Source organism: Protopterus annectens, chromosome 1.part0 (genome assembly GCF_019279795.1).
Source record: "Protopterus annectens isolate FY-2018-M chromosome 1.part0, PAN1.0, whole genome shotgun sequence".
In the NCBI taxonomy this organism is placed as follows: Eukaryota; Metazoa; Chordata; order Ceratodontiformes; family Protopteridae; genus Protopterus; species Protopterus annectens.
The window spans coordinates 1,805,537,922-1,805,551,356 of record NC_056725.1 but is presented as its reverse complement, the minus strand read 5'-3'; the positions used below and the strand labels follow the sequence as shown (position 1 = coordinate 1,805,551,356).

The window sequence follows — 13,435 nt, the reverse complement described above, 5'->3', positions numbered from 1 at the left end:
CGAGACTGAGATATTTGTCAAAATGTAGGTTTTCATGTTGTAGGTTTATTAATTTGTTTTTGTGTTTTATATGCTGTGCCTTGGAGTTCTCAAAAGCAAGAATACATGGCAGCTGTGTGGCACAGACTAATAACCTAGACTGTCTCCTTCACCATTAAGGGGTTAAGTGACGCAGGCACTGGATGAGTATTCAAGGTGGGTAAGAATGATCAGCTGATTTGCCCAGTCTTAGTGTGGAAGGATGGCAGCTTGGTCTGCTGCATTCTTGATACCAGTTGGAGACATGATGATCAGCACAAAGAGTGGCCTGTAACTGGATGCCAAGCAGTGCAGTGACGCATATAGGGTAGCAATGGAACCATATATGGCAGTGTGTGGGACCCTGCAGGGCTGCTATTGTGGGAAAGAGGCTTCAGTCTGCCAGCAAGGGACTTCACAGGTAAGGTAAAAATGCATTTTCCCCTTGTGGTATCTGTATGATGACCCTTTCACCACCCTGCTGTCTCCCCAGCACCAGCTGAGGTGTGATGGGGAGTGAAGGTGGAAATGGAAAGAAGATGTGAGATTATCATCAGGCATAAGGACAGAAATTGCACATAAAAAGAGCTTTAATAATTGAGCAATTTAACCTTTTTCTTCATTGTAGTACCTGCTGTTTCTAAGTGTCTTATTACATGATGCAGATTTCCAAACATCTATTACCTTATTTGTTATTTGGGTAAGTTGTCTGATCCATAATGGACTGTCTTCAGCCTCCACCACAGTTTGGGAAATGAGGTATCAGATTACTACAAAATATAAAATCCAAACAAAAAATAAGTAAAGAAAGAAGAACTGAAACTTCTATACATGTACTTTCAAGCACCTTCATTTTATTTCTACTCCTGTGGTGAGGGTCATAGTGCTAGCAGACTAACTGGGATAGTTCAGGCAGTCCTTCCTCTATTCACAGATTGCAGCTCATATTGGGCGTTTATGTTGGTGTTCCCATTCCAGTTGAGATACTTTCCATTGCATTCTAGTCTTGCCTTGAGGCCTTTTTAAAGTAGGCCATGCCTAAAGCAACTCCATTGATTACTGCCAAAGAAGCATTCTTTTAAGTTGCTCAGACCATGCCTTTTGACCTTCCTTGATATGGAGGTACAGCAGCTATATTGTGATAATTAGGCTTAGCGACCCTGCAGAATGATTTTGTCACTTGTGCTGACAGTCTTATGTATACCTCCTGTAACTCATGATCATAAGTGAGAATGGAGGTGGAGTGCATCTAGACAAAGTTACTCTCTCCTGACTCATTCTCTATCGAAAGTGCAAGACCTGTAATTTTGAGTTCTATAACTATGAAAAGTAATGTGTTGTTGGGGTAAACATTTACAGCTTTGCACACTACCACCCCCATGCCCCTAAAGTGAGAGCTGAGCCTCCCATACCTCTGCTACTTTTATATGATAACTCTTAAGAGTTCTATACCTTGGAGTAAGAGGAATATTCTAAGGGTAACACAACTCTGGTTGGGGTGGATGTCCTCAATCAGGCACTTAGTTATTCCCAGTCTTGTTTAGGGACTCTCATAGGTAGAAAGAGAGAGAGAAAAATGACTTGTCCTTGATGAGAAGACGTTCAAATGCCATTCTGTGTATAGAGATGAATCTGGTTTATATGTTGATGAGATGTTTGTACCTACCCCCTGCATTAATTTGGCTTGCTTCACTGTTAGTGAGTTGACATGTTCCTGAAGACAGTTTCCATTACTGTGATCTAGGTTACCGAAATCCCATTGTAATGATGCACAATATTGCACAAGACAACTACCCTTCCCCGTCCACAAGATAACTCGGTGGTGTTATTTTGAGCTGACTGGCAAGTGTCTATGAGTGTTCAATCACTGCATGCCTGTCATTAGTTCCTACTCCAAAGCTTTGCCCTTGGCTTCGCGTTTGGGTCTTGGTAACCTCTTCTGGACAGGATCTTGATAAGTTTATGCCAAACCTGAATAGTCATGCAACATGCTTTTGCAATAAAAAATACAACTAAAGGGAATACAGCCTCTTTTCATACCCATCATCAGGGACTTCTGCAAGTGCCAAAAATTCTGCTCTGACATTAAGGCTCCTTTAAAATAAAATTCTAAATGTACCTGCTTTAAAACAGAACAGTTGGTACAAACAAGCTACACTTAGCTAATCACATTACCCAAGATCCCTCCAAATAGCAGTATTTACTACTCATAACAGTTCTTTCTTACCCCTTTGTGATAGCAGTGTACTCTCCCTTTTATCTCTATTACACCTTAATCTCTTATCCTATCTACTTCTTCCAACCTGAAGAAAAGCTGTCAAAATTCGTAAAAGAAACTTCCCCATATCTTCACAAGATCACAGTAAATCAACATATCCTGAGGTAGTGAAACTATCACTTTCCAAGTATCCAAGAATCATAACTAAAAAGCCTCAGTAACAGTCCACAAACACAAAACCACCACATCTGCATAACTCATTGAGCCACTAGGCTGCAGACTGTAAACTTCCAACTGCTGCAAAGTCTGCCTGCCAAGTAGAATGTTCTTGTAGCTGCCTGACTCAATTGTCAGGCACACTGACTCTGTGCTTACACTTGTCTGTTTTTTGTCCAACCTCGTAAAAGTTACCTTCCTGGTGCTAGGATCTATGACATTATGCATGCCCTACATTCCTTTCTACTGGGCTAATATGAGTATGAGCTGGTGGGGGCTCATGTGGATGTGAATGACCTGAGGTACTCGACCTAGAAAGACATGTAGAGAGAAATGTTGGAGATCACTATGCATGTGTCAAATGTAGCTAAGATTCTGTCCCTGAGTGGAATCTTATCCTCATCCAGAATAATACCTAGATAGAAAAAGAAGATTATTGACTTTAATATTAGCCAAGTAGCTGGTGTTGTTTTAGGGTGATCCAGTGTATGTCACCTTGAGATAAGAGATTTAACAGTCCAAGTTGCTTCACACAGGATGGCCTGTACCTTTTGTTCCGCAGATTCTATATATGGAAGAAAGCACTTTTTCTGCCCCCATAGTGCCGTTTTTAGGTAAAGTCCACTTTCTGGACCTTCCAACATAAGGTTTGCAATAAATTTCAGTCTGGACTACACCAAGGCTGCTCTGTTCAATGCTAAAAAACTTAATTTGACAGATCTTGAGGCTCGTATGCAACTTGAATACATTTCTGTCTGAGTTGTAACAGAGATAGTCGTACTGTAAAGACAGCACTCTCTTTGCTGGGTTTAGTGCCCATCATGTGTTCAGTCACACTGGAAACTGAAGAGTATTAATATTTGTCTGAGACCAGTTATCATTTAGATATATTCCCCATCACCCACAGACAGGTGATACTGAGCTTCACATTGCCTTAAACAAGGCAATGTATTGGTTCATAGTCTGCTGTAGATCCCCTTCCTTGCCTATGGAGGACCTCAAAAGATTTCTAAATGTGTTTATTAAACTTCCCATAAATAATGCCTTTTATTTTGATGTGATTGATTTTAACTGGAGCACTTACCATAATGAGTCTAAATCTTGTCGACTTTGTCATCAGTAATACTGCATCTACTTGCGCTACTCTTGTAGCATCCTTATCTCCAATAAACTCTGTTCAAAAATCAGTAATCTCTCTTGGGGCATTTAAGCCCATCAGGAAAAAACACCTATGAATTCAAGGACTATAAAAGACCAGTTTATACACGATCTCTTAAAATTCCCAGCCCCCCTCAGCCTCTTGCTTATGTCAAAGACTTTCACTCCCTAAAATAACATCCCATTCAGAAGGAAATATATTGGGGAAACACAGAAATAACTATATTGGTGGAAAACGAGAATTATTGCGCACTATATCAAAGAAAATGAAAAATAAGCAAGTCCTATAATCAAAGTCTATGTACCTTAAACACTGTATCAGGACGATCACCAAAAATTTAAATGCTACCCTCAGGAAGATCAATGAGAACACATTTAAAATTGTTATCCAAGGCCAGTTATAATGCTAGAGCCTCTAACTACATCAGACAAGTAAGAAAACAAAGCTGTCCAATTCATACTGGTGTTATCCATTCTAACTTGAAAGCTGTTTCTAATATACTTGCAGATACATTTAATAGCAACTTTACAACAGGAGCAGTCTTTGAAGTTCCACAAACTCCGAAGTCCCTTCCTTCTTCCAAGATTATTTTGGAACATGTTCTAACTGTACTCTCTAAAAATTGATGTATGGCCCTGGAAATTTACCCAGTTGTTTAATCAGAGCTAATCATGTCGTCTTCGAATCTATCCTAAAACTATTCAACTTGGGCATAGCTATAGGGTATGGTTCTGAGAGATGGAAATGTCATTATGTCTTACCTCAGGAGCTATAGACCCATTAGCCTAACCAGCCTCATTTCCAAAGCCATGGAACGTGCATCGGATTTTGTAAGCTGAAAGATAAAGAAAAAAAAATGTATTATGATTTTGCCAACAAGAAATCATGTCTACTTAATTTTGTAAACTTCTTTGAGAAAGTGACTGGAGCTGTAGGTGGTGGCCATGCAGTTCATATAGTGCACACAGATCTGGCCAAGGCCTTTGGCACTATTCCCCCTACATGAACTGTAAGCCTAAAGTCCTAAATGTAGACCTTTTATGTTAGATGGATAGCAACCTGGTTGCAGATAGAAGGCAAAAAAGTGATTAGTGCTGTTCCACAGGACTTAGTACTGGGACCCCTTCTGTTGGCATCTACTACTTTGATATTCAAACCGTTAACCCAGATGTATGGCTAAATTTGTGAGTGACTGTAAGATGGATACTGTCATTCACTCAGCATCCAGTACTATGTTGTTATAGCAAGAGCTAAACCATACAAATCAGTAGTGTATTGGAAATGGGCCTAACATCATTTTTTTTTACCAAAAGGTATCATAACAGCAGCTTAATGTATAGACAGTACCTTATGGCAGCTATGCAAACAACTTCCTATCCTTTGACCATCTTGTAGCAACGGAAATGAGGATATCCATCTAACTAATCCATTTAATAACATCTTTTGACCTAAATTAGATACATTTAGTTATCGTTCCACTGTACTCTTCCTGATTGGACATATAATGCTATTTTGAGTATGTTTCTATCCAAACGCATCATGCAGCTGAAAAGACTCTAGAGGTTCCGAACAAAGAACACCAGAGGAAAGACCCCTAATACCAAGAGAAGCTCGAAGCTGTGTGTGTATATGATAGACTCTTGTATTGTGATTGTCTAGCACTCTGCACGGTTGAGGACCCCACACATTACTCTGCCAGTCCCTTTATAAATCAGTGACTCTAAACACATTAAAAGACTTTTAATTTCCAACATTGTTAGTGTTTTGGCATTTCTGTGTGGATGTTTGGGATGTTTTACAATCACCCTAATGGTAAGAGCATCAAGTTCCTTTATAAACTGAGGTTTAGCAAAGTATGGCCAAACTAACCCCTTATGCTGTACTGATCACCTAGTGGGGTTTGACTTTAAAGGCCTGAATGCATCATTAAAACTTTTAAAAGAAAAAAGTCAGTGGGCATTCAGAAACCTTAGAGTTGGTACAGTTGAATGTCCTTTAGTGCTAATTTTCATATATGCCATGGATCTCCCTCAGAGATTATTTAAGGTATTACATAGTGAAGGCTCTTTTCTGGGTTATTTCTGTTTTAGCTTACATGCTAAATGGACAGATTTATTACCCAGTGCTTCTCTCCATTTCTGTATTTTCTCTTGCATATAAAACTCTTGATAATTGTAAGGTAAATATTGATGATTTGGAGGGGTGCACGTCAATTCATCTGGAGTCTGATGGTGTTAGGAGGTAACCTACCTACATAAGTCCTCAAATTATTCCACTTGTATACCTTCCTTCCTAATATATCTACTGTAATATATATTATAGTCTGTCTTCTCCTAATACTGACTGAATTTGTATACTTATTCTGGTATACTTATTTTGTTATTAACCATGTGTAACTATTTTTTCCTGTATGTGTAGGTCTTATGTCTTCTGCTGTATATTATATTTTAACTGGTCTACTGTATATGTTCGAAAACTCACATCTTCGAAAATAAACAGTAGACCCACACCTCCGTGAAAGTGCACTTCCGTGAACATCTGTTCAACAAACCAATAAACAATAAAACATTGTTTTTGCAGAGGGGCAAGCCCCCTGCACTCCTCCATGTGGGGGGCTGTGCCCCCCACACCCCCTACTTAAATATACCAACTCCGAAATCGCACTACAGTGGAGAAACACATATGTTCCCTTTCCCTACTGTAGTGTGCTTTGGCACCCGTGTTCCTTAACAGTTCGTTGAACCGTTCTTCACGGAAGTGCACTTTCACTTAAGTGCACTTTTGTGAAACCGAAAATCCACTGTTCATTTTCGAACCAGTGGATTTTCGGTGTTTTTCAGTAGACCCATTTTAGCATATTGTTTGAAAATTCTGTGTATACTGTATTTTAACATATTGTGTAAAATTTTACTTATTGTGGAGCTTTTCTCCCTGGGCCTCCACTGAAAATGGACCAGTATCCATTTGGATCATCCCGGTTAGCAAATGTAAAATAAAATAAATAATAAATAAAATATGGGTGGGTTTTTGCAAAGTGATTATGGTTTGTGGACTGACTGTGCCTTGTGAACTGTGTAAATCCATGAATCTGGGACTAAAATTTTTGCTAATTTATTATAAATATTTGGAGGACACAAGTTGGCAGTTTAATCTAAAGATTTTGCTTATTACTTTGTGTTTGCAAAACGGATATACTGTTTTATAGTATTGATGTATACTTTGTATGGCTTCAAATGTGTACTTTGTCTTGCCTGGAAAGAACCTGAAACAGAGCCACATGATCAATTACAAATATATGTAAATAAAGTGATGGTGGGCTATGTTTCCTAATTCAAGATAACACCCATTACTGTACTAGCTCAGAAGATATTTGGTAGCATCCGCCACTCTGCGTGTAGTGGGAGATTCGGTTATTATGAATGCCATACTTTATAGCAGCAAAGGATGTAAGCATATTATTATATCTGCCAAGATAGTGATGCCTCTTGATGATGCAGTTATTTGCAGCTACTGTTACACTAGCAAAGACCACAACAAATCTTTGGTCAGGGTTTCATTTTCACTTTATCTTTAGGAGTGGGTGCTTGCCTTGCATGGCAGATTAGTAGAAATCTGGAACTGTTGCAGAATGAGTGGCTGATGGCTTCCTGATGAATTTGCAGATAGCTTTTTAGGCGACTAACAAGAGGTACCATAACCATAATGCATACCAGTTCAAAGGAGTCCTTTATTTTTGAGGAGTGGGGTGGTACCATCCTATATTTTATGAACCAGGTAGGGAAAAGTGATTATTGCTTTGGGTAATCTAGGTACATATAAAGTCCATGATGTGTAATAATGTCCTGTGACCTGTATGAAAACAGTGCTGGTAATGCACTTTCTAAAAACGTATGTAGTTTGAATGTCAAAGTATTGCAGGATCTGAGAGTACTCATTTTGGCAGCATTGTTAAGCTTGAAGAGAGGACAGCAATCGAACAAAAGTTGGACATAGTGGCCAGTCTGTTTTTTGAGCAAGGTGTTAACTGTAGTTGCCTTCAGAAGATGTGGTGCAGAGTTCTCAGAGTATATGCAGAGATTTATATGTTAAAAAGGTGATGGGGAGACAAAAGGGACAGTTAACTACTGGAACTGTGGCAGGATATTATCTGGTATTATTACCTTGTAGTTGAGTAAATGTTTTTTGTTTGAGCTGCAATGTATAGTCTTGGATACAAGAGAAGGAACTTGGTGAGATGACCTATGGGGTGAGAGGATTCAATCGTAGTACTGAATTAAGTAAATAAAGTCCATGAAAACAGTGTGTGGATTGATTCACCTTTAAAAGCATTAAGCACATGTCTCTCAGATTTCATCAGAATAAATAACATTTACCAAAGCTAAACATTATATAACTTGCAGAAACTGCAGTTACTAAAAGTACCTGATCTAAATACGGTAAGGCTTGTAATACACAGAGCTCTTAATCATACTGATTTAAAAAAATACAATTGCTTTCTTGATTACAATATACATTTTTTGAAGCAATATAATTTAAGCCAGATGCTGTAGAAGTATTAAGCCCCAGCTACAACTCCATTTCTGTAATATTTTATAATCCTCTCTCCTTGCTGACAAAATGGACAGAAAGAACAAAAATGCTGCATTTTCTAAAGTGGGTAAAAGACAAGATTGTTCCTATAAAGCACATTTGAATTTGTTCTTTTTAATACTATATAAATGCTCATAATGTCTTTGTTTTCTTTTTCTTTCTTGGGAATATGAAGTGCATCACATGAATCTTATTTTGTAATGCAGACCACCCCAGAGAATAGGGAGTACCATTCCCTTCCAAGGTTATATTTATAACCTGCCACAATGACATAAAGTCCTGCATGAATGTATCTCCAGTAAAGGCAAACAACACAAAGGTACATTTCCTTAGGTTTGTTATACATAAATGTATTTATTGTTCCACTGTACTGCAGCATGCTTTTAACATTCTCTGATTTGTTATTAATAAATTCTGTTTCTGACCTGCACAGCTTGAAACAAATCAACATCTCCTTTATGAATGTTCCATTTATTATAATCACATTTTTATCCCATTTGCATGTAAACTAAAACTAGCCACCATGGCTGATGACCACAGATCTCATTGGCAACTGTTTTTAGATGTAATTTCTGCTTGTTCTTTTAATAAGTATTGAAATATCTAGAAACTGCAGAGTGAAACTCTTTTTTTCTCACCAGGACTTGACAGGCAAAGGACTAAGCCTTTTTATTTTTGCATGGAGATAAGAGCAACTGCATACCAGATCAGTTTATATTTTTCTTTGTATTTTCTCCCAATTTATATTTCTTGCTGTTAAGCAGCATGGTTCTCAAGTTTGCAACTGCATACCAGATCAGTTTATATTTTTCTTTCTATTCTCTCCCAATTTATATTTCTTGCTGTTAAGCAGCATGGCTTTCATATGTATTTCTAGTTTTGCTACATTTTTGATGGTATCAGCAAGTTCTTTCCTTATGAGAAAGGTGTGACTTCTGTGATATTGGTATCTTAATTTCTTATGCAAGTCAGTTTAGTGAAGGAAATTTTTTATGCTGTTGAGGTAGTCTGCTGTTTTATTTGGAATATTTAAGAAGGTGGAGTTAAAGAAACCCATCACTACATCTGAGGAAAGTGCCCAGGGGAACAAGTCCAAGCAGCAAAATAAAGGTGATCACGACGTCTGTGAATTTTAACATCTTATTTACAAACATTGTATATAATATACATTATGTATCCTATATACATTATGTATCCTATAATCAAGGCAACACTGTATAAGTTATTCAATTCTGCCTTTTCTTAAACCTCATTCCTCCTCCAAATCACTTTTCTGCATGTATTATTCCCACAGTTTCCATTTATTTTCTATGTAATTTACTCCGACCCTTTTCTAAAGATCCCACCAACTGTTCTCTTACAATATTCACTGTTTCAGGTATAGTTTGGTTAGATTTTGATTCCCATTTTCTAGTAATGGCTTTTTGGTAGCCACCAGAATTATCAGTATGTTTAGGCAATTCAGATCCTGTAACCAGGATCAAAAATATCTTTTCCTTAGTTACACTCATTTGTTTGCTCAGTATTCCCGGCAGAGTACTCTGTAGGGAATTTTTAGTGTCTGCCAACTCATTACACTCCCAAAACAGATGTTCCCAGTTGCCTCTTTCTTCCACATCACATCTCCAATATTTGCCATCGACTGAGGAAAAAAATCTTTGTGGAGTCTGCTTGGAGTGTAAAATTATCTATGCAAACACTTGCAAGTAAAAATCCAAAATTTTCTAGACTTTGTTACATATTTGGGAGCCATGCATATGTCTAACCATTGTTTCTTTGTGAATTGCATATCTAATCTCTCTTCCCAATCTCTTTTGAACTCTTCTGATTCCTGTAGTTAACATGCAGTATTTTATATGCCCTACTAATTATCCATTTTTTAACAGCAGCTTCTGCTCTAGATTCAATTAAAAACTCAAACCAGTCCAGGTCTTTTATGTAGGATTCTCCTATTTGTTTCTTTTTGTCTATACTCTGATATCAGTCCATGATAGGGAAGGCAATCACGAGTCTGCAATCCAAATGTCTTCTTGGCATCTTCCCATTCTATTACCTTTCCTCCTCTAATTATTTGTTCCCAATACCTTGGTTACATTGTCAGCTTCCTCCAGCAAATTCCAGACCTCTCTTGTCTATTCTCTATACCTCTAATTGCAGTTATCCCTATTGGCAGAATCTTCTTTCTCTGTTACTGCATTGGCTTTGTTCTTAATATACTTTATGCTACTTCATAAATAAAGTATTCTGTATGACTGTTCTCCTTGAGGACTTGCATCTGAAATGCCATTCTTTACTTATTTCTTGAATTACCCCTGCTTCATTACCATCCCTTTCCACCTTGAATTATAGCTTTCTGCTTGTGTTATGTATAAAACCCTTAACTGTGTAGCTGTAAAATATCCCTTCAAATCAGTTAATCCTAAACTACCTTGTCCCGTTGGCAGGATCAACTTATCCCACTTGACTCTTGCCCTCCCAAATAAAATCTGTCCACTCTGTAGTAATTATGTCCACTTCTCCTCTGGGTGATAAAAATATACCTGACCTGTTTATAAAATTAAAGGAACTAAAACATGCTGTTTGTTATCTTGCTACCCATATCCATAGGCAAGAGCTTCCAGTTTCTCAGTTATTGTATTATTGCTAAGTCTCTTCCCACATATCCTTAGCATAACTGAATCCTTTTTAATCCATACTCCTAAATACTTCATTTTATCATGTTGCCATAAATATGGGTATTGCTGGACCAATTAATGTGTGGGTGCATAGTTTATAGCTATAGCTTTGGTGTTTTATCTTCATTAATTTTAATATACTGAAAAAAATGGAACTTTCACAGAATGTTCCACAACAATGAGATATCCTTTACTGATCTCATCAGGTGCAAAATAATATCCTCTGCAAATAAACTCTATTTATTTCAACAAAATACCTTGGTGAGTCCCTTATTTTCTTTGCCCATGGTTCCAAATATAACTCCAGTAAAGGGGAAAGAGGACACTCTCTCTTGCCTGGTTCCTCTGTTCAGGCACATTTTATCCAAAAGGAATCTTATGTTGCCATAAATATGGGTATTGCTGGACCAATTAATGTGTGGGTGCATAGTTTATAGCTATAGCTTTGGTGTTTTATCTTCATTAATTTTAATATACTGAAAAAAATGGAACTTTCACAGAATGTTCCACAACAATGAGATATCCTTTACTGATCTCATCAGGTGCAAAATAATATCCTCTGCAAATAAACTCTATTTATTTCAACAAAATACCTTGGTGAGTCCCTTATTTTCTTTGCCCATGGTTCCAAATATAACTCCAGTAAAGGGGAAAGAGGACACTCTCTCTTGCCTGGTTCCTCTGTTCAGGCACATTTTATCCAAAAGGAATCTTCCCACTTGGATTTTTGCCTCCAGTCCCTCATATATCTTTTATTGTATCAGAAAATGCAAATGCTTGCTGTTGCCTTACTCAAAATCTCCCAATTGACTCTGTCAAATGCTTTCTTTGCATCAAGACCCATCAACAAGAGAGGTATTTTCTTACATTCTGCTTCCCTCTGGACCATCATTGTTCTGTTAATGTTATAAAATGGTTGCCACACCTCCACAAAATCACATTGGTCCATAACTATCAATTTTGACATTACCTTTGCCATTTTTTTAGTCATTATTGACATAAACACCTTTAAACACTTTATATCCCGGTGGTGCAGTGGTAGTGTTGTTGCCTCACAGCAAGAGGTTCTCCCATTCAATTCTCGGCTGGAGTATGGGGAATGCCTTCTGTGTGGAGTCTGCATGTCCTCCCCGCGGTCGAGTGCCGTTCCGATAGACGTGCGTGAATGGGCGTGCCTTCATTGAAGGTTGGGCTACTGTTAAACAAAACCTTCTGGATCTGTATCACTTTCTTCTTTCTTAACATCAAGACTTCCAGCAGAATACCATTTATTCCTGAAGACTTTCCTGTAGATTGGTTATATGTCAGCATTTTCTCATCTTCCTCACCATATTCTCATCATCTTCTATCTTAACTTTTAGTTGTTGAGCTTCATCTGCCTCTAAGCTTGGTGTATTTGTCTTCCATAAATATTTCCATTTGTGATATTTCTTGATTTCCCCAATCTCTAATGTTCCTACCTGTACAGGATCTCTGTTTATTTTTCTTGTTATAGGCTCCTTAGGTTTGACAACCCTTTCTACTTTCTGTTGCCTAAGTCATTGTGCCAAAAGTTTTTTTTTTTTTGTTTTTGTATTCTGGAGTTATTATTAAAATGAAGTAGCTCAATAGGAGTCTTTCTAAACTCTTGCATACTATCCAGGTTCTGCCTTAATGTTTTCTTTGGCAGTCTTCACTGTGCCTTCTCTTGTTCTGTGAGATTCCTCTCTCTCTTATTTCTACCATGTTTTTAAACTCCACTTTCATTTTATCCCAGTCACAAGCTATAACTTCTGGAGTACTTTCCATCTTCCTTAACTTCTGTTTAATTCCCACTACCCTTCCTTAAAATTCTCTCTCTCTAACAGGTAGTTGAAGGTGCAGTGTCTCATTTTACTTCATTACCCTGCATTTTTATCTTGGTAATTATTGGTACAAGATCTGAAATAGTCACCGAAATGGTCATTGGATGTGTATAAAATTAAATGGACATACTCATATTTAAAATAATTTCTGTTTTAGCCCAGATACTGTATCTCTGGGAGTAATATGTAGATTCTCAAATTTCAGTCCTCACCTATAAGTAATATTCCCTGATGGAAGCCAATTATTTCTCCCAGTTTATCTGCCAGTACAATTCTCATTTCTTGCCAGCAGCCCCTTACTGCTACAAATTTGCCAATTATCTTTTTTTTACCCTCTTCTATCACTACTGGAGCTTCTCTACCAATTAATACAAGAACTCCAGTTTTCCTTTCTCCTTGATATTCTGCAGAATATCCATCCTGGAATCCTTCAAGTTAACATGCTCAGTTGTTTCCAACAGTATCTCCTGTAGCATTGCTATTTGCACTCTACATTTCTTAATATAATTAAGTATTCTTTCCTTTTTGTCTGTACCTGTGAGACCATTCATATTTCAAGATAATATGGAAAGTATCACCATTGTAGCCATTATTAGCTGTTATATGAAGCCATTATTGTCACATGTTTTATATGGCTTCTTTTTAAAATGTCCAAGTCCCAGCTTTTGCGATACATGCACCCAGTAATGTTTTGCAGGTTAGTCCTCTTGTACAG

General features: G+C 37.6%; 1 protein-coding gene across 3 annotated transcripts in view; it reads left to right on the top strand.

The window, feature by feature from the left end:
- STX11 (syntaxin 11) overlaps window positions 1-13,435 on the top strand; it is a 1,126,953-nt gene that overhangs the window by 25,233 nt on the left and 1,088,285 nt on the right. Inside the window, exon 2 of one of the 3 annotated variants that reach the window (XM_044069651.1) lies at window positions 8,377-8,520. The exons of the other annotated variants lie outside the window; for them this stretch is intronic. The gene's annotated coding sequence lies outside the window, so the exon portion shown is untranslated. The remainder of the gene's footprint in view (window positions 1-8,376; window positions 8,521-13,435) is intronic. 3 annotated transcript variants of the gene reach the window in all.